The sequence below is a fragment of the Lepeophtheirus salmonis genome, chromosome 4 (genome assembly GCF_016086655.4).
Source record: "Lepeophtheirus salmonis chromosome 4, UVic_Lsal_1.4, whole genome shotgun sequence".
Classification (NCBI taxonomy): domain Eukaryota; kingdom Metazoa; phylum Arthropoda; class Copepoda; order Siphonostomatoida; family Caligidae; genus Lepeophtheirus; species Lepeophtheirus salmonis.
In genome coordinates this window covers 37,991,649-38,014,542 of record NC_052134.2, presented here as the reverse complement: position 1 = coordinate 38,014,542, position 22,894 = coordinate 37,991,649, and positions in this window count along the sequence as shown.

Below are 22,894 nucleotides of genomic sequence, written 5' to 3'. Positions count from 1 at the left end.
AATCTGATACCCAAAGTAAAAACAATAAGAATGAATTAATTTGTGACACATACTATTATGACTTATCTGGCTTAATGCATTAACAGGACATCAAACAAAAACATAAGACAATACAAGTCAACACATTTTCATTTTTTCAAAATTTTAAAAGGTTCTATTGACATGGTGTTTTGTACCCAAATATAAAGAAGATAAAAGGTTTTATCTTATGACATTTAAGTTTAAATTATAAATACTAGCAGGAGCATTCTCAGAGTTATTTTTTAAAATATAACACCCTTTTTAACAACATGCATAATACTGTTAGTCAATTTGAAAAACTTGAAATTTATACATATATGAATAACTATGCCCAGGTTTACATTAAACGTATTTAAAAATTAATATTTAATGGAACTTTAAAAAAAATATTTAATATATAATTCTTCAAAATTATTAAAAATTGCAAACACAGACCCCAAAGGACTTTTTTTAACCAATATGTGTAGTACTTCCATCTTACGTTAAGATATTTACTATCAACTCCTGACCATCTAACAAATAATCAAATATGATAAAAACATATTTCTGACCAATCCAAGACAATAACTTGAAATACTTGGACCTTAGAAAATTATGATAGGAAAACTCAATTTTACATGAAACTGAAGCCTTTTCAAACTAACCTTTGTTTTTGAAAACTCAATGGTATCTTTGGGATGAAAAATAACCGCCTGCAATGTTTTTATGATAGTTTCTTTTAATACATAATGCAACATCTTCTCACCAATCAATCTTTTACTTGTACATTAAGGTTTAATAATTTAATTTACAACTCAATCTATCGTAATATCACTAATAAGTGTATATATTTTATCAGAGAAATCAAGACATAATATAAATATACATTAATATATAGCATCTATCCTTCAAATCGACCTGTTAAATTAATACAATTATTTATGTGACCATGTTAAATAGTTAAATATTACATTAGACAAAGGCGATGTCGGTATAATTTAAAAAAAGAAACAAAAAATGAATGTAGTCACTCTGACAATCAGAAGAATGTCTTGGAGGAGACACAAGCCCCACTCCGTATCTAGCATTGACATAGGTTGGAACTTTGGCGATTTTGATCCTCAATTATACTACGAGTTCAACCAAGACATTCACTTATAACTCAACAATAAATCATCAAAGTTACCTCTTTCACGCACTTGTGATTATTTTATACTTATCGTGTCCTCATAAGAATAATGATAAGAGCTTTGGTAAATAAAATATTATTTCCAGAATTACAATAAGAGTGCATTTTCAAATTTCATATATTTTTAACCTTAGGGAATACTCATGCTCTTCCAACCAGGACTAACGAAGGAACAAATAACAACATCTTACACATACTTAAAAATTCCCTTCAACAATACTCCTTTAACCCAAGACTTATCCGAGGAAATCCATATAACATTTTGAATTTGAGAATGAATGTTAAAGAAAATTTAGGGAAAAGTTTGTGGATACAAAATTAAAAAACAACAAGGTTCTTCATTACCTAAGTCCGTTTCGGGTCCTCTTCTTAGTTCAAACCAAATGTATCTAAAAATAGAACAGTGTCGGTGGTATTTTTTACAGGAAAACACTTTAAAGAGTCACATTCTGTTTGTCCAGAATGCAACAAAACAAAGTTATCCCACACGTATTCCGTCATAAAATAATTGTATTCTGTAGAAATAGGTTTGGAGAGAGGATTGGAAGGACTTTCTCTAGACACGAGCTACTATATAGTTTTAAAGGAACATGTTAAACACTTCGTGTGGCCTAAAAAGTAATTGTAAGACTACAGGCATTGATCTCTTTGGCATTAATATGAATGTTTAATCTTCTCATAATCTTGGTGAGTTTGGATTATATCAATAACATGCAATTTTAATTATATAAAGTTCAACTATAACAATGTGATATCAATTCATTTATTTTTTGTTTATTGTTTCTGTGTGTGTGTGGTTTTTTTCAAAATTTCAAAACTCCAAAATTTTTTACACACAATTTAATTTTTTAGAAAATAGTTTTAAAATTTAAATTTCAAATATTCTTTTTTTTCTAATTTTTTTCAAACCACTGTTATTCACAGACAATGTAATTTTTGGGATAAAAAATTCAAAACTCCACAGTTCTCAAAATAATAATTTTTTTGGAAAAAAATTTAGAATTAAAAATTTTTTGAAACAATTTTGAAATATTAAATATTTTAGGGGGAAATTTTGAAATATTAAATATTTTGGAAAATCTACGACTACTCACAGACAGTTAAATATTAATGTTTCGGAGAAAAATTTGAAAACTCATAGCTATTTACGAAAAAAAAATTCGTAACTTAATTTGTAAATATAACATTTTTTGAAAAGTATGAACTAAATTTTTTGGAGAATTTGAAAAATTAAATCGAATTTCAAATATTAAATTTTCTAGTAAAAAAACAAACATTCCTTAATTTGGATGGCGTCTACCACCCCTCTAATTTACCCCCAGTGGACAAAAAAAGTCTGGAATAGTCAATGAGTGTGCAAAAAGCAATCAAATTCTAGTTCACGTTAAAAGTGAGGCCGTTAGACACGACGTTCACAGATAAAGTGACGCAAATAAAAAATTTAAAAAACGTAAAAAAAAGAAAATTGCCAATTGAGTCCTTCAATGAGCTCAGCTCATAGGTAAATTATAGCTGATCTACCCCCCCCCCAATTTAAGGAATTTTGAATTCATCCTAGAAAATTTATTATGTTAATTTTTTTTTTTCAAATTAAAATATAATTTAATTTCAATTTTTTTTCCTTAAAACTTAATATCTATGGATTTTTGAAAGTTTTTTGGTACAGTTTTGGATTTTTGAATTTTTTTGGAAATAGCTTTCGATTTTTGAATTAGTTTTTTACCAAAAAATTTAAATTTAGAAATTTTTTTCAGAAAGTTTTAATTTTTAATTTTTTTTTTTTTCAAAAAACAGTAAGGCCCACTCAAAATATTATCTTGCAGATACCCCTGATTAGAACTTTTCCTGGAAAAATATCTAGGTTCATAATTGTAGAGGCCATTAAATTCAAAAAGTTTAAACTTTTTCTTTATTTATTAGGTACTATACTGGTAAAAAAAAATGACTGAATTTTGGGTACTTCAAGAAATTTTCTGCTTGCAACATACCTTTTACTTCCCCTTCCCCGTTTTATTTTTATAACTTTTTTATTAAGAAAAAGTTACATATTCATTTAAAACATATTTTTTGTATAAAGAGACTCACGGGAAATGTAAACATGGGAGAAAGAAAGAGAGGCATCATAGAACAAAATGTGTATACATGTACTACAGCTTGGGAGTTGTAAGTTGTGCCTTTGCATTGCTCTCAAATTTATCATATCTTTTTCCAAAAAAAACTATTTAATTCGCAAGTGAATATATTTAATCATTATTTTATTATTTCCTTGATTCTTTATTATTAATGGATCAAATAAAAACGAAGAGAATAATAAATGACAGCTAGTTCTAGCCACACACCTTCTACTTTAAACTTCAGCTATCTTGTACCTTGAAATAGTTTATGTCGAAAGACTGAAAAGACATGTTTAGTAACTAGGTCATTTCAGCTATTTTAGTTAGCATAAAAGACAGATAAGGACTGGAAATTTTTATTAGGAGAGAACTGATAGGAATACAGTGTTTTTTTAGTTTTTTAGACCGATCTAACACTACTCTTTATGGTTCATTAATTAATTATTATCCTCTTTTTATGATGATGTTACTCATCCATGACAAATCTGATCCTTGGCATTTTCTATTGCTATAAAGTCTTATTATTGATATATCTGACATTCACCACGTATGTACATACGAATACATATATGTATTATGTAAGCATACATAATATATGTGCGCCTCAAATTCTCAAATAATGTTCTTCTTTAACAGAGTAGATTTGATCGCTTAAACTATATGTATGTACAGTGTGAGCAACAGAAATGTTAGCATAGTGAATTTTAGGAAAACACCAAATTACATTATATGTTTATTATATACTGGTGGTAGTATTTACCATTCCCCAGATTTATTAGGCGTCAACTAAAAGATAGATTTTACTTCAATAATAAAAAAGATAAATCCCCAAGAAATCCTGAGTGTTACTCTTCGTTTTTCATGAGCACATTCACACGTAACTACTCAATACTTATGGTATATCAATCCATATGATGTGTTCTCAAATGAAAGAATACAATAAAGGCTAATTGATTCATAGGCAGTTGCCTCTCAAAAAAAACCTACTATGAGCATATTTCGTCTGGTTAGCTCTAGTTTTTTCTTATCTTAAATATCGCTCAACCTATCATCTAAGTAAATATGTAGTTAGAAGATACTGGGTTCATTTTAAAGAGGGTTTTTGGTGGTATACCGGAAAGGCCTACGGGAAACACGGTCTCCTTATATACCTGTACAGATGGGTAATGACATTTTTTAATTATGTGAAACCACTTATGAACGAGAAACTTTAATAAATTATGTACGAGTATATAGCTTTATTTTTAGCCTTTAAAATTTTTTTAAGTAAATGGTTTTGACCAACAAAAATCATTTCAGTTTATTTTTTCCTATGAACTTCAAACTTAAACATTCTTCTATTTTTCAAGTTTGGTATATCCTTTCTATAAGTTTAACAGTTTTTTATGTATTATAGTTCTATCTGGAAATGTCATTTATAGATTTATCATATTTCCAATAGGTATTCAAGCTCTTTATGTCATAGAATCTTGAAAAGTGAGGTCAACAATTCCATAAAAGTTGATTTATTCTTATTTTGAGTCTAAGACTAATCATCTGCTCAAGAATTAAAGATGAATTCACATCCTGTAACTAAGATACTATAACTGTCTGGCAAGAGGGTAAGAAATTCCATTTATTGCATGTGAATTCCATAGTTTCTTATGTAAGTTAGGATTTGCGCTTCTGTTAACATCATTCATTGTAACTTGGTTTTAATTATTTTGAAGGGTCACATGGTTCATTGATATATTTTCAAATTTCAATTGACAAAACTTTGAAGTTTCACTGACTATGAGTTAAATATCGTATCAAAATTATGTTGATACGGGTGCTAATATTTCAATACTTTTTTTTTTACTAAAAATAGAAAACAACTAGAATGGTCACTCAATAGAAAACAAACCTTCGCCTATCGTCATTTTTCTAAATCAAAAATCATTTATTTCCTATGTTAAAGAAAAAATGTGCAATTTTTAACATGTTGAATTAAAATATGATGTTTGATATTGAGTCTTTCACATTGGACTTTTTGCTATATGATCTATTTTTTTTAAATCTACATCATGATTTCAATTTTAGCTCTATACCTCAAAATGTTCTAAATTTATTGTCGATTATCCCATGCAACAGCATTTTTGGCCACAGGCTGAAACCCAAATTTATTTTTATTAATTCACCCGCAAAACACAAAAATGGCCATTAAAACTTCAACTGATACAGGTTTGGCATTTAAACCCGTTGTAAAAAATCAAGTTTCTAGGGTTTCACTACGATTCAGTGCCATATTTCAACATGAAAGAACCATATACATGAAAATCAAAACTAACAAATTTAAACAAACATTTCAGCATTTCATTATTTATTTCTTTATCTTGATTAGAATTTAAAAAATGTATATAACCACCAAAAAAATCGAGTAAAATAAATAATACTTACTTAGATGACCTTATATTTCAATTTTTTTTAAAAACCATTAAAAAATGTGGATTTTGATTAATTTTTGGTCACTTTAGTTTTTAATATTTATTAAGAAATAAAATGAAACTAGCTGGTTAGGTTGTGTTGAATACAGATTACAATAATATTCCGGGGGGGGGGAATGGAATCGCTTAGAAGTTTATAACTATCTTAGAAATCAATTATTTAGATACAAAGGGATTGAAGCAAGTTTATAGATACTTCATATTCAAATTATTTGGTTAGTATTCACTTATTGTGAATAATTATACATTAGTAAAACATGGCATCTAAAATGTGTAAAAATAAGGAAGATTCATTTTATAATGTTTGTGGCAAAATTCTTCTTCTTTAAAGGTATTTTTTTAAATTGAAATGTAAGGTCTATTCTATAACTTCAGCTAAGATATAAAGCACTTGAAGAAAAAAAAAGATATTAGCTTCTAAGTAAGGTTCCTTCTTTTTACTCAATTACTTGGTGGTTATATACATTTTTCTAATGAAGATATAGTAATAAGTGATTCATTTTTCAAATTCTGAAATATTTGCATTTATGTGAAGGCCAAACTTGTAGAGGTTGAAAGTTTTAATGGTAATTTCCATATTCTACATCTTAAATAACAATAATAAATGTTGGTTTTAGCCTCAGGGCGCTCCAAGACCTTCATTTCATTGAACAGTGTTGCATGTTTAACGATTTATGCTACCCTGACCTCTCAAGGTTTAATGGTGTCTTACTCTGTGCATATATAGAGTTCGTACCAAGTTGAATCAAAATCGATTTATAACTTTGGACTTAATCCTGGAGACCAACATACAAACAGAGGGGGAAACCTTAACTCTGTTCATCTTCTTTAGTGGAGGTAAAAATGTCGTGTATGCATTTACAGAGGTGTCCTTAGAATTTTTGTAAGGCATGGTAGTAGAAGTCAGTTCAGAAATTTGTTGACGTCATAAAGTACTATTATCGTATATTGTTGTTTTAGGGAGGGGGGTCTTTTCGGAGGAATAACTTTTTAATTTGTTATGACACTGTAATATCAATTTAATATAGTTGCGTTTTAAATATGTGAATACTCTGGTAGGGCTATAGTAGCGGTATACAAAAAAACTATTGGTCATAGTCATTGAAAATATTAAAAAATATGACAACTAACCCCATTTTCTCTTATGTGATGTAAACTTCTCTTTATAACATCCAATGAAAGTTTAATATCTTGCTTGCATTAAAAGTACTTTCCAAAGTGGTTAAAAAAAAAAGAGATTCTTAGAATTACAAAATGACATAAATATTGAATCACTTTTGAAAATAAATGAATTTCTTAGAAATCCACAACGCCAAGAATCAACCTACAAAATGCTTCATTAATATACATTAATAGGAGGAAATAGAAAAACAACTTTCTATCACATGATTCCAATTCACTCATTAAATTCAATTTATAACTGTAGTTTTCCCTTCTCAAAGTCAAATTGTAAATATCCTTAAGGTAGCTATGAAGTAGGATAAGAAACTAAATGAATCGACATAGGTAGATAGAGGAAGTTAGTAGGTCAACCATAAATATTCGTGGTTCCCGTTTCAATGCATTTCTTTTACAACCAAAGAACAAAAAATAATGTGGTAGGAGATGAAGTAAAAGAGAAGTTAGAAATCATAGTAGGATATATATTCTAATTATCTTATTAATAACTTTCCACTTCATATTGAAAATTGCAATATATATAAATTTTTTTGCGTCTAATTAGACAAATAATGCAGAATGTGATTAAAGAATTTCAAATTCTTAGAGGAATAAATAAATATTTTTAAATGCGTTTGGCACATCTCTACAGGACTTCTAAAAAGTCCCTGTTTTTAATTTTTCTGAAGACCTTTTTTGGGGAAACATAATATTTGTATGACCTTTTTTTAGAAAAAGGCATTTTCCAGGAAGCGATAGATTTTTTTATTTTAATCTAGCCTGCACAAGGGCCTTATTTTTTATAATCATGGACAGAGACAGAGTATTTTCCCCCTATATACCCGCCAAAAAAATATACCCTGTATCTTGATCATTATATGTATATATTTAAGATAGAATTTGCATTTGTGAGTGACCTTTTTGAGTGCCCACACTGTTTAACCTAGGAGGCTAAAATTTTGCATGGGTGCCAATTTTGAACCTGGTCAGGCTAAGACGGGGTGTCAATTTCGGAAGGGGGTCATATAAGGGTGGCTTATTCTATACCCACCAAAACTGTTTTTTGGAGCTCAAGGAGATTCGATAAGGGTTGAAATCTTAATAAAAAAGTGACTGGTGTTTAAAAATATATATATACATATTATATATGACTACGGCCATTTTTTAAATTTATTCAACATCAAAAAAAGTTATGGGCAAAAAAAATAAATTGGTCAAAATTGCAGTTTCAATAGATTTTCAATGGAATATTGGATTTGTAGAAGAAATAATGTTTGTAGAAATTTGTCTGGAAATTCGTTTTTACATGAATAAATTACATAAACATTTTGTTTAACTTTAATATCTGTCATTTTATAATTTATTTTTTTTTTCTCATTTTTTTCATCGAACGTCAATTTTCAATTTTTAAAAAAGAAATGCCACAATACGATGATGCCTTTTGGACATAAAATTTTAATCTCCAACTGTCAATATAGTATTTGCAATTTCCAAACTTTTTATTACAATTTTTTGCAATATTTACAAAAATGAACGAGTTATCGAGGGATAATTTTTCAACGACATTATTTTCCATAACTTTTTTGTTTTTCAAAAAAAGGAAAAAAAATATTTGTAATTTTGTGATCTTCTTTACAAATTCAATAATTGCTATTTGCAAAATTATTTCAAAATATTTTTTTTTGCAATTTTCTCCTCAAATTTAGAAATAGCCTTTTTTCGAAAGAAATAAAAAACTTGTAGTTGCATTTAATTTCGATTTTATCACCTTTGTTTTCAATTGCTAGATTTTATTACCTAATCAAAACCAAAATTATTAAATTTTGGTTTTATCCAATGTGTATAAGTGAAAAAATATCGGAGCAACAAAAAAAAAGGTAACATGTGTGCAATCTCCTTTGCACTGTTGTGAGTACTAAAAAGGGTACAGACACCGTTAGCATCTCCATTCGGACTTCTTACGACATCAAAAAATCAATTACAGCCCTGTACAGCCAAGAAGAACCAAAACTTCTGCATCAACAATATAGCTTACTTCTGGTCTCCCTCTTCCATCCCTGACCTCAATCCCCTGGATTTTGCTGTTTAAAGACACATAGAGAAGAATGTCTGCTACACCTCTCATACAAATTTGGATTCTGCCCAAGCCTCCATCATGATAGCATGGTGTAACATCTCCAAATCTGTTTTGTCGGCGTATTGAGGCTGTTATTTCTTGTGAAGGAGGGAGGATATATTGAATAGAAAAATTGAATAGAAAATATATATAAATTATGTATATATATTTTCTTGATTCCATTAAAATCAAATTTTTCTTAATACTTCAAGTTTTAGGTCCCCACTCTTTAGGATGTCTCAAAATCTTTAAGGAATATTAATATTGTGATGAAATATTTTTGAAGTGTCGATGCTCAAACGTTCATGTGATTATTACTCTAAAATTTTCAAGGGATAATTAAAAAAACGGTTGATTAATTTGTTATGGCCTATTTTTATTCCCAAAAATACAGGTCAGTCAAGTCTTAATATCAGTTTTATTATATTACGTCTAAAATAAGTGAAATAGGGTCTACAAAATTTAGTTTGGTCAGTTATTAGTGTGTGTCTCATTTCACTCAGTTTCTAAACAAAAAAAGACCAGTTAAAATTTCTGATTTTTAAGCAAAAATCTATTATATGCAATTCTCCTAATATTTCCATTATAATTTAGAACGTCCGCAATATGTGGGAAGTATGTTAATTACGTCACAACATCTTTCCCAAATGTTAGACTATTTTTTATCTAATAGACGATATATTTGCAAAATATAATTAGAGTTTCATAGATCAATGTTCTAAGAAGAATATGAAAATATAGGATATATCAATTTTTGAATTAAGTATTAAGATCCATTTGAGCTAAAACAATCCAAAAGAAGATGGATCAAGTGAAAATGATGACGTATTGGAATGTTTTTTATATTGAAATTAATCGAAATTATCTCAATCGTTGCTATATTCCCTAGCAAAATTACTTCTAGGAATAATATTTGTATTAAGAGGTAATTCAGTTTATTTATTTGGAAAATATATAATTATATTAATTACAGTCATTATGATTTTGAAATATGAAAGTATCTATTTAAGGAAAGGAGAATTTTTTCTCGTATGTCTATTGTAATTTTACCATTATTTGATTCAATTATTTATTTCGCAGCAATTATAATTTCGACAGCTATAAATAAAATAAATGAAGTCTAATGAATGGAAAGTATCTGCACAAAATTTCAGTTTTATATTGAATAGATTCCCTAGTTTTAATTAAGTACGTCCAATTCTATGCTTCTATTTATTGGTAAAAAATAAATATTTATTATCCCGTTGAGTCCATGGAGAGAAATGCACGAGTAGTTCTTGATTTATAGAAAAAGAGTTTGAAAGAGGGAAGGAGAAGAGCAATTGGGATTCAAAAAGGAAAGTGGTGGTAATAGACAGGGAATACTCAACTTTAACTCTCTAATAGTGAACCAAATAAACATTACCCCAAAATTGAAAGAAAATTACAAACAGAAATGTGAAAAGGTCAAAATCCGGGATCTAAAGACAAAGTGCTCTGGAGCTCAATGTACGAAGGTTTGTGTCTCGGTCGTTCTTAAAGAAGAAAATATTATTTATATATACATATGGACTTCAAAGACAATTCCTAGGTAAAATTTAGTAAATTTAATACTATAATTTTGACTGTGTCCTTTAACGTTAATTCTAGCAAGTGTCATTTAAACAACATTCATTTGAACAATAACCTATTTGGGCGATTTTTTTTTTCAGCGACATTTTCATATTGTAAAAAATACAAGATGATTCTTAAAAGACAGAACAGTGTTTAAATTCAAATGGAAGAAATCTAGCAGGAGCAACTGTGGCTTTTTCTCGGGTTTCTTCTCAACTCTGCATGCTTGTGATGAATTTACAAAACGTATTGAGTGGGATAGCATTCAAATACTTTCAATAGATAGGTACTTGTGGAGTAGGATCTTTAAAAAAGAATGTACATTCTCCCATCATTTTCGTTCTCAAATGTTACCTTTGATTCATGATCCATCTTTGACTATGTTTAAAGCTATATTTATTTACTTTTTTTTAGAAAAATACTTCAAGGGAGTTGGAACGGATTATTTCGTGTTCTCGTTTATTATTCTGTTAGATTCATTATATGATGAAATATTCAGCATTCTTAAAAGACAAAATAAACTATAAATATTCCCTATGTGTTAGTCTACAGCTACTCTTTGTTTACAATATGAAAATGTCGCTGTAATGAACGACGATGAAAAGAAGTTCACATAAATAAATATTTGCTTATTGAATATTACTAAGATGACACTCGCTGAAATTAATGCTGCTCGAAAAAATACATGATAATTTTTAATTATACTTAATCAGTACATAGTGTTGGATTGGTCCTAGGACTAATTTGTTAATTAGTCTTTCCACCGCCAACTTTCCAGTCCTTTTTTTAACGATCCGATCTTTTTTACAGTTCAAAGGTCCTAAGGACCGATACATCGGCCTTTCAGTACTACACTCCTAGCTATCTTTTTATTTTCTTCACTCCTAGCTTGGATTGAAGAATGTAAAAACCAAGAAAATAATCAACGTTAAATAATAAGTTCTAGTCATGCTATTGGTAACAGCTATTGTAGTTTCCATAAAAGATCGATTATAAGCGGTCCTAGGACTGACGAATATTATTAGGCCAGAATAATACTACTTCAAGGTTTAAGGATTTCCAAGGTACTACTGACGTTATTATCAGACAAAAATTTTAACTAAATGCATGGCTACATTTATAATTCATACAAATATATGTACAAATAATTATTTTATCTTCTTGACGAATTACATATATATATACATATATACAAGTCGAAATATGACAAAACAAATATGAGATTAAATTTGACAAACTAAAATGAGATTGAATTTAACAAACCAAAATGAGATAAAAAAGTCCAACGAAACAAGACTGGACGAGACAAATTTGATAAAACGTAGAAGAAATCAATCTTAAGAACTGAGACTAAACAAGAATACTACGAAACGAACTGAAAAATTGTAATGTACCTACTATTAGTCAGTCTCTAACGAGGCAATTCCTTCTGTAAACGTGCAACAGTTGTGATAACAAAACCTAACTATTTTCAAATAGAAAATTGTTTGAATTTGAAGATCAAAGTAGAAACAATTCCGATTATGTTGATAAGGAGTAAAAAAAATTAAAGAAATATGTTGTAAGATTCTCGTGTGATTACGACATTCTTTATTTTTATTTAATTATGTAAAGGAACTGAGGCGTATAGTAGGACCTTTTTCGGAGCATGAAAAGAAAGTTGAAACGATTTTCTTTGAGGTAAATATCTCTAATTAGACTGAATTGGTAATTGACGTTAGCTTACTGATGTGAGAAAACAGTTGTTTTTTTTGCTATTTTCAGCTCTTGTTAAGTTATAATTACTAGGAATGTGAAAATTGTGTTGAGAGTAAAAACCACGCCTGAGCAAATGCCATAAAAAGAGACACTTAATTAATTTAGGGCATGGTTATTGTATGATTTAATGTCACAGATGCAACATTTCAACAGTGTCCTATGTAAATAGGAGCTACTTTTAGAGTATAAAAACGAACAACGAAAATGGGGAAAAACTGTTGAGCATTCGAATGAAATGATTTGTTCCTACTGAAGTAAAATGTCTGACTACATATTATGAAATTTTAAGATGTAAATTAATATTTTTTACGTAATTTAGTATAGGATATTGATGAAATTGGAGTAATATTTATGGAAGAAAAATCAAATTAGATTGCTTCTTTGAACTCTGAGATCAGACAGGATCTATTTCCTCCACCCCCTCTCCACTATCTACGCCACTAGAAATTTAAATATAAATTTTAACAAGAAATAAATTAATATAACAAAAATTCAATGGAAATTCAACTCTCGCAAATTATAATTTTTATCAAGAGTAAATTATTATTCCTTTCATGTACTTCATACAATTTGTTGATTTGTAACACACACAACCAGCTTGTATAAAATATCAGCTTGTACACATCATATTAATATACATAATGGTGTATAATACTATATTTGTAACTTGTAAATGTAAATTGTACAAGTTGCTAACAAAAAATAAGATGAAGAGTTTACAAAACATGTGAGGAAGATGTAAAAAAATGGAATATTCTAAGATTAATAGAAATACAAGATTAAACCTTCATTTAATTGGGTTCGCTATAATTTTCAATTTGATGTACTGTACCGACTTTTGGGCAAGACAGAAAGATTTTGACGCTTTAGAGTAGAACTACGGTACTCAACAGTAACAGTTAATGAAGGAAATAAAAAGCTCCTCTTAGTAACTAGAGTATAAGAAGGGTAAAGTAAAAGTTAAGACATGTGATATATGTATAGCTCTTCTTTGTAACAGCTATACTCTTTCACGTCACTATTAAAAAGCGTGGTGGAAGTCAAATAACAGTTGGAAAACCACTAGTCCTTTGCTAAAATATAAAACTTTGTATATCTATACTCGTATATTATGTAGGCTACTGACAGAGATCACCATAGTTAACTATGTGAATCCGGTGTGTTTTTTAGCTGGCCTGTTAATTTGTAATTCGTAGTATAAAGAAGTAATTTTTTTTCCTTAGCAGGTGTCCCTAATATTTAATTCCTGAGTAGTGAACATCCTTTCCTAAATAGATTCAATTATATTCAAAACCAGAATGAACATTTGTGTGTTCTCATAAAAGAGGATAATGAAGATTTGTTGTGGAGTTATAATTGTAAGTCCTTGTTGGACTCAGAGTTGAATTTGGGATCGACATTGGAGTAATTATTGCAAATTTCCTTGTTATATCCTTTGCTCCTTCCTCCCTTTCTTTCTCTTCTCCAAAACATTCTTCAAATTGTCAGGGTTACCATGTTGATTTTTGTTTTCTTTTTTTTTTAACATGCCCATTCTTCACTGGATTTTTATCATTAACCATAGTCCTTCTTCCTGGCTAATAAGTTTGCTTTTTGTAAATATTATAGAGAGAACAATTATAAGTACATCATCACTAAGACAGTTATGAAGATATTAATTATTGCGAGTTTTCCAACAATTTCCCAACCCTCGAATAACAAACAGATCTTAAAATTTCAACAGAGTAGGAAAAAAAAAAAAAAAACCAGACTGATTCTTGAAGTAATCCCCATTAAAATATTTCTTAAGACCTACAAAAAGATCATAAAATGGCAAAGGGATATCAAGAAAAACAGAAATATGTATGTGGCCGTTATTATTTCTCTGTCATGTCAAATTAGAGGCTCAATCCATGTTTGGTTTTTAATACATCACTATAATTGAATTTAACCTTTCATTATTGTTCAGTTGTATTTATACGGACATCTTTTTTAAATTAATAATAAGAATATTACATTTTACTCAAATTATAATCCATATGAATTTGAGTGATGAAATGCGATTAAGGATTGAAAGTACAGATATATCAAAATATATATAATATGATAGGCCTATGAGTATGAATTGATAGGATGTCTCCCTTTTATCTCCATTTAATGGCTACCCATTAATTTTATTTTTTCCAAGAGGTTCTCTTGATTTTTTCCTAATGGTATAATATATATATACATATATTATATCAAGCAGATATCTTCAAAATCATTTACAGGCTTATATATGTATAATAACAAGAAGTATATGAATTTATTCTTGATAACAATTGTTTTCCCACAAATATATAGAAAATTACCCAGACCACTTTGGAATAATTATGAAGTATGATTTGTTGGCTGAAATAATATATTTCCCCCGCTAGGGGGCTGAGGGTACCAGGAAACTCCATAAATTTACAAGGTCAATTTTGTAAAAGGAAGGGAAAATTGCATATATAAAGAGAAAATAATAAAGTGACGTCATCTCTGGTACTAGAGGGAAATAGTTTTTTTTTTTTTTCAAAACTAAATTATCTGATATTTATTTTGTTGAAGAAGTTAGCGAATGAACGGAAAAGTGTGAAGGTGTCAAAGCCAGCCCAAGAAACAAACAAGATGTACTATATTTGTTAAAATATCTTTTAAAAGAATAAAACAAATGGTTGATGCTTCCCATAAACAGAGGAAAAACAAATGAACAATATGTTGAGCGTCCGCTACAATATTAACCATTTGCAAATGAGTTGAAATTGAGCTTTCAATTGATATCATTTATTCATGTCATATAGTCATTTGCAGTGATAAAAATCCGATGTATTATTTAGCTGGTCCATTTTTTTGCAATTGGTAATCAGAAGAATGAATTTTCTTTTCCGTCCCAGTTGTCATTATTATTTAATTCCTTAGCATGAACATACTTTCCTAAATAGATTCAATCAAATTCAAAACCTGTTTAAACATTTGTGAGTACTCATAAAGGACGGAACATACCCCTACCGATTTGTTGCTGAGTTATAAATGTATGTCCTTGTTGAAATCAGAGTAAAATTGAGGATCGACATCAGAGTAATTTTAGCAAATGTCATTGTTTATATTCTTTTCTTCTTCTTCCCTCGTCACAGTTGATTGTAGCTAATCTAATGAAACGCCATTACCATTATTCTTTTCTCGTCCAGAACCTTCTTTAATTTTTTAGAGTAACCATGTTGATTTTCGGTCTCTTTTTTTAAGTTGCCCATCCTATACTTTATTTTCATCACTGGTCATTTGCATTGCATCTCTAAATCTTTTCTCTAAGAAAGAAAAGGAGAAAAAGTCCCAAAATCAGTGGATTCAATTGATATACTAGTGATTATTACTAACTAGCGGATGTACTTGCCATTGTTAAGAGTTATTTCTTAAATTAAAACAAAAAGTCTTTCAACGTATTGTTTACCCACATGTCGTCATTGGAAAAATTTCACTTTTTATATCTATGAATATTTATGACCAAGTTTAAGATAAAACATTTATTTAAAAATTAAATTTTTTTAAAGGATATGAAAAAATAGTTAATATAAAATTCGAAATAGTTATTCAAAATTGTCAAACACAGATATTAAAATAGTTCTTTTTAAACAATATTTTTAGTACTTCCGTCTTACATTAAGATATATAAACCCATTTTACTATCCAACGTATTTGATGACCATGACTTTTTATTATTATTATTTTTAACAGGATACGTTGAGGGGTCTACACGCTCGTTGCTACATAGTTATTTCTTTGATCAAATGGTCACACAGTTCTAAAATATTTGTACATACTCAAAAATGAGTCACCCAAAGACAGACACACTTTGCTTTATTTATAAATATTATTTAGTAGGGAATGTTCACTACTATTTAAGAATAAATCATTTGACTTCAGCAGACCAACATTTCGTGCACTAATGTCAAGTATGAGTTAATAAATCAACAGATGACAAGAATTTAAAAATCAAGCATATGTTGTAGGGATATTTGTATTTAGTATCCTTCTTTAAAATGCTTTAATTATAAAAGAAGATAAAATTTATCATTCTTATAACAGACCAATGGAGCATCTGTAGCCAAGGGTGGTTGCAACACCATCTTGAATCAGATGGTATAAGCAGAAGTGAGATTTGTGTAAAAGCGCCAAGAGAAGGAAGGAGTGAGATATATGGTATTACTGAATGAATACCCTTGTTAATATCAGCATACTGATATATGATTTTGGTGGAAGAAAACCAGTTAAGGCTATAAAGAGGAGAACTTTCTTCATTTAAAATAGAATATAGTGCACTGAAATTATTATCATAAAAATGGTACTAGGAAAACTGCCCTGAGGAAAATTGCCAGTTAGAAAAATGGCCTCTATTTTGTTCAAACTTCATAATGAATAATAGCACATTATAACTTCGTTTAATATTATTTATGATAAATGTCTAAACATATTTGTTTGTTCCATCCATCAAGGGAGTACCTTCAAGTGTGAGTAATATTATTGCAATACAATTTTTTTGCAGTTTTTTAAATTAATCCAATTTTCAAAAATGGATCGAGAGGATTGGTAAGGGGAGGATAAATAGCGTAGGTCCTCTTAAAATATGGTTGAATACCCCTCTGCCCCCAGATTGGGCCGGAGGTAGTGTAGGATTGCTAAAAACATCCTTGTATCTATTGGCGGTGGTTTTTAAAAATCCCACAGCCCCCTGGCCAATCTGGGGGAGGAGGAGTATTCCAACATATTTTAAGATACCCTAAGCTATTTATTCCCCCCCTCTATATATTGCAATAATATTACTCACACTTGAAGGTACTCCCTTAGGGATGGAACATCCAAATATGTTTAGATATTTGTCATAAATAATATTAAGTGAATTTGTAATGTTTGATTATTCATAAATAAGTTTTTAAAAAATATGGGCAATTTTCTCCAGGAGAATTTTCCTCCATGTTAATTTTTTCCAGGACATTGTTCTGCACACGAATAAAAATATATATAATTTCATATATCTCTTTTTTATTAATCATTTTTAAATCAATTTACAGTAAAGATATTCGGGAATTCTTCTTTTAAAGGAAGATGTTTACTACTTCTTCACCATTACTTATTAAATATTGAACGAGAACAGAAGAAAGAGCACACATTTCAACCGTTTTTCCTTTTCTAGTTGGTATTTTTTTTATTAATATTATTGATAGAATTTATTATCTTACTTGGATATAGCAATGATAAAAGAATCAGCGCGCAGACTCTATCTTAAAGATAGCAAATTAAAAAGATGTTATTTATATTTAGCTTGTGTATGTGAAAATTCTAAACTAAAAAGACCTACTATAAACTATAATTATATAGGAGGTAAATTTATATTGTAAAATCCATTTGTATACAACATTTTTTGTTGTTTTTGTCCATTCGATGTAAATATAATCAAACTTGCAGCCCCTTTTGACACTATTGAAACAAGCAACATATAATTCACCATGTGCAAATACTGATTTTGGTAATTATAAAGTAATTTTTTCAAATGTTTGACCTCGCAATTTATTTATTGTCATTGGCATTGCTAGCTTGCCATGTTCTTTCTTCACCCATAATGAAGACGGAACATACATACTAAGATTAACTTGTTAATCCCCTCCTTCCTGTGCCGTACCCATAGACATAATCTCCTTTTCTTATTCGTATGTAATATAAATTATCTCTCTTTTCAATTTGTTACATAATTCGTTTTGGGATTTTTTATTTTTTTGGAGAATTTTCGAATCTAGAACCCATACCTTAAAAAAAACTTTGGGAGACGGGGAATAGATCTTGTTTTATGAAAATATCAACTTATTAGCGAAAAATCAAACTTGCTATACAGAGCCAAGGAATTGGTCAGAATTAAACATAGCCTTACGAACATAACTCAAAATTCTGAACAACTTTTATGCAATGTTTCTGTCTCCGTTTTAGAAAAAAATTCATTTTTATCATTGTTTTTCAAAAGTGAGACACACACCAATAAATTATTTTAATTATATAGGATATCATAAATTAAGTACCGTAATATAATTATGATGATTTTATATAATAAAAAAATTAAACTTTTTAGAAATATATTATATCGATAAGTAAAATATATGTTAAAAGAATACACAGTTATCTAAATATGAATTGTTTTGTTTCTAAAAGAAAAAAAAATAAGGAAAAAGTGTAGGCAAGCGAGCGCTAATTAATACCTCCCTTAATAAATTCCTGTAGATCTTACATAGTGATTATAAACAAAATCAACATATCCCACTCATAAGTCTCAACCCTTGTTTCGTCGAACACTGCCAAGATGTCCAATGTTCGATCTCCGATTCTGTCAAGGCCCAGAGATATCCTGGACCTATTTCAATACACAACGTTGAATACATTAACTTCACTTTCCTGACAATATAATCTATTTTAAATAGTTGGATCGTAGACGAAATGTCATCAAAAGCCATTTTGCCATGGACACGGTAACCTTGTATTAATTAATTAAATACCGCAAATTCTCTCATTTTTATCTGAATGAGTATGAATCAATGAAGTAGCTAAGAATGAAAGATACTAATTTATATATTTTCAATATAAACCCAAGATATTTTTAACAACCCCTTTCACCACCCTGATATAAATAAAATAACAATTTTTGATATATATATATATAAGTTTTATTTATATCATAATATTTAAATTAAATAAGTAAAGTAAGATAAACGTTTAAAATATATATCCGTAATAACAAGGAGATTTTTTTTTAATATCTTTAAGTCCACTTCTGACAAATATCCAATATACTTCACCTATATGTAGAGATAAAAAATATATAATCTTTGTAAAGCAATAACATGATTTATTCTTACCTTTTAATTATCCAATATTCAACTCCTTATATTTTTTGTCTGTTTATCAGAGGTTCAGAGAAGCAATACTAATAGCAAGTTACTAATCTGTATTTTCTCTTCAATCACTTTACTCGAACCGACACTTGTAGTGGATATAGCTCAATAGTATGATCCAAAATGTGATCAAAAACTTTATCCTTTGAGAATTTCTTTCGTCACATATACTTTGGGAGATAGGTGGGAAAGAGATATCTTAAAGTGTTTAAAACTCCTAGCTTACGTATTGACTCAACTCCAAGAAAGACTCAATAGTCTGAGTATGAGCTCCAGTCAAGGGGCACACATAATTTATCTTATGCACCACAGTAAAGTGTTGCATACCTTAGGAATGTATCCACCTATGGGACTCTCAATCGTCAGACATGACAGTAGTTCCTGGTTCGATGTGCATTGCGATGAATGACAACAGAGTAGCCGCTGTTTGGTCTTCAACCTCAACCATGAAACAATCCCCACTGTCTCTATCAACCCACCAAAAAACAAGTGCCTTAGTTGATGCATACCTCTATGATACTTTGTCTTTCCGAACTTGGACTCTTCGATCTCAACAATGTACCAGGCCCACCTAACCTTACAGGATGATTTTCAAATTTTTTTTATTACAAATTTCACGCAAAAAATTATACCAATCTACAAATATACGTTTAGAAAGGCTGATTTAGTCTTCAGTAGTAGAAACCGTTGAAACCTGCACGCAATATTTCCTTACTATTCCTGCCGCACGAACAAATAACGAACGAGTGAAAGAGTCCTCGGGCTTGAAGGCACCCAATCACAGTTTCTTCGGATTCAAAAGCATTGAAGATATCTGCAAGCATGTTTCCTCTACTAAATTCACGAATAGAATGATACTATGGGGAATCATGGGTATTGTAATGACCGTTGGTGTACTTTGAACGATCCAGATTATCATGTTAATAATTAGCATTTTGATGTATTTATGTACTGCATGATGCATTTTAATATATTAGGTTGTTTTCCCCTGTTAAAATGCAAAATTCCTTTTGAAGGGGGGCTACAGCCTCTCAAGGGCACACTCTGCGGACACTCCTCAAAAGTGTTATTTTTATTTCATAAGGATAGTACTCATTTAAAAATAAAGTTCTTAAAATCATATCAGATAGGTGACGTCTTCCATCCTCCATACACTGTATAAACTAAACTTCGGTATTAATATCCGCTGATTGTTTATTCTTTTTGCCTAAGTGACTTCATCATTGTCAAACCCTATTGACGTAACGAATATTAGACTAAATATTTATTAATAATTATGAGTAGTCGTAAAATAGAAAAGAATGTTTTCTAACGCTGTTACAATTACTGAAAATCAGCATGAAAAAAAGTAGTCTTTCTAGGTGACTAAGTTTAGGTCTTTTCTTTCCCTATTTTCAGAAAAAATAATAAATTTTAAGATAGTCTTATCAAAAATTAACTTTTTAGAAAGGAAAAAAAAAATATTTTTTTTGTTTTTTTGTTTGGGGGAAAAAAGATGGTGCGTTACTCATTTTCGTGCTTCCAAGAGTTAATTTATCTTTCCTACATATAAAACACCTTTTAAATCATGGAACTCTTCATTTTTAAAGATATACTTGTTGAGGTTTGAAGATTATAAAAAGTAAAATTCTTTGAAATAAATTATTATACATAGATCTATGTGTCTACTTGACAAAACCTCGGAATTTGGTATGGCAGGATATTTTTATTTGTATTTTATTCATCTAAACAAGAAAATAACCTATAATCGTCCAAAAAAGGTATTGTTATGGACGCATTTTGATTTGAAATCTGTGAAATATCTAGATAATAATGATAACATTGATGGACAAAGTTGTAGTTATTTACTATAATTGCCCGTGGAGTTATTTGTGTTCCAATAATTTTGTAAATTTTAAATCATTAAAAAAATCTTTTTTTGTAAACCAGAAATTGAAGCTGTTGACTGATTTTCATAATTAGTTTCATTATTATTTTTCTTTTTTTAATATTCTGTCGAACCATTGTTTAAAAATATTTATCTTATAGGGCAAACGCATGATCCTCATGTCAGCAATGCATTAACCAACGTACTGTACTTCCAAAAAAAAGGTTAGAATCTTACCCACCCTGCCACTACTTCTTATGCCTGATTGCCACGCATCATAAAAAGGAGGTTATGTTGCGGCACCCTGTATATTTTATATCAATAAAAAATTTAATTGTAATGGGGATAAATTGAATTTGCGTGGAATTGCCGGTGCATCACGGAATAATCTTATGATGTTTATGTATCATCTGAATATAAGTTCATCAAAATCTTTAAAACAAGGTAACAAAACGAAGGCCACGTAATCAATATTTGTACAAAGTAGGGGTCCAAGTGACGCTTTTTTTCCCCGCTATGTGTGTTGTATACTATACATAATTTATTAGTTTACCCTTTTAACTGAATAAAATAGGTAAATTCTGCAAGGGGAATAAGAAGTTGTATACGTCATGAGGGGAAACGAAGCAAATTATCATTAAACTTCATTTGTTAGGTGTGAATTCATTTGGGCAACAGTAGTTTCAGTGGGCGTCGTCTTAGCAACATTCATTAGAGCAAGTATTTATTTGGGCCAAATTTTCCCCCAAGATTTTTATATAGTAAACCAAGAGTAGCTATAGACCACAGGGACTATTTTTAGTTTATTTTGTACTTTCAAGATGCTTAATATTGTTTCATGAAACTAACGGAGTGATAAAGGAGAACCCAAAAAGATCCGTCCCAACTCCCTGAAGCCTATTCCTAAAAAAAAAAAAAATACGTATAGTGTTGAGCACAGTCAAAAATGTCTCATGAATCAAAGGTTTACTATCATAACATCTGACAATTCCTACTTCACAAGTACCTAACTATGGAAATGTTTGAATGCCATCCCACACAATAAGTTTTGTAAAATCAGCCCTCCAAAATGTGTAGAGACAAAATCCGGTAAGAGCCCCAGTTACTCATGCTTGATTTCTTCCATGACAGTAATTACTTCTAATAATGAAATCATTCATCTTGTATTATTTGCTATATGAAAATGTTGCTGAAATGAATTACGATAAAAAAAGCTCGCCCGAATCAATTGTATATTTCTCAGTTGAAAATCACAGAAAATTAACGTTACTTAAATAAACGGAGATGCAACTATGCCATACTGAAAGGGATATCTTGCGTTGGAAACAAAAAACTCCACGACCATGTATCTCCTCAAGCTAAAAGGCGCGTTTCGCTACTTTACTTTAAATCTTGAAGTATAACCTTACCAATTTGTCTTTCCATTGTCGTTCTTACACATAAAATTTCCTTGCTTGAACTTCAGAGTCGTGAGTATTCATTATTCTTATATGTGTAATGTATGTATGTACACTTCACATTGTATGTACATAATATATCCTTAAATTAATAATAAATTCCTTACAAAGACATAAAATAATATATCATTTTTTCTTCATAATATAAATAAAAACTAAATAAAAAAAATTATTTATTCTTCTTTTGTGAAAAGAATATTCAATTACTTAAATTTAATTTTCTTAAGAGTGCAAAGTAGCACAAA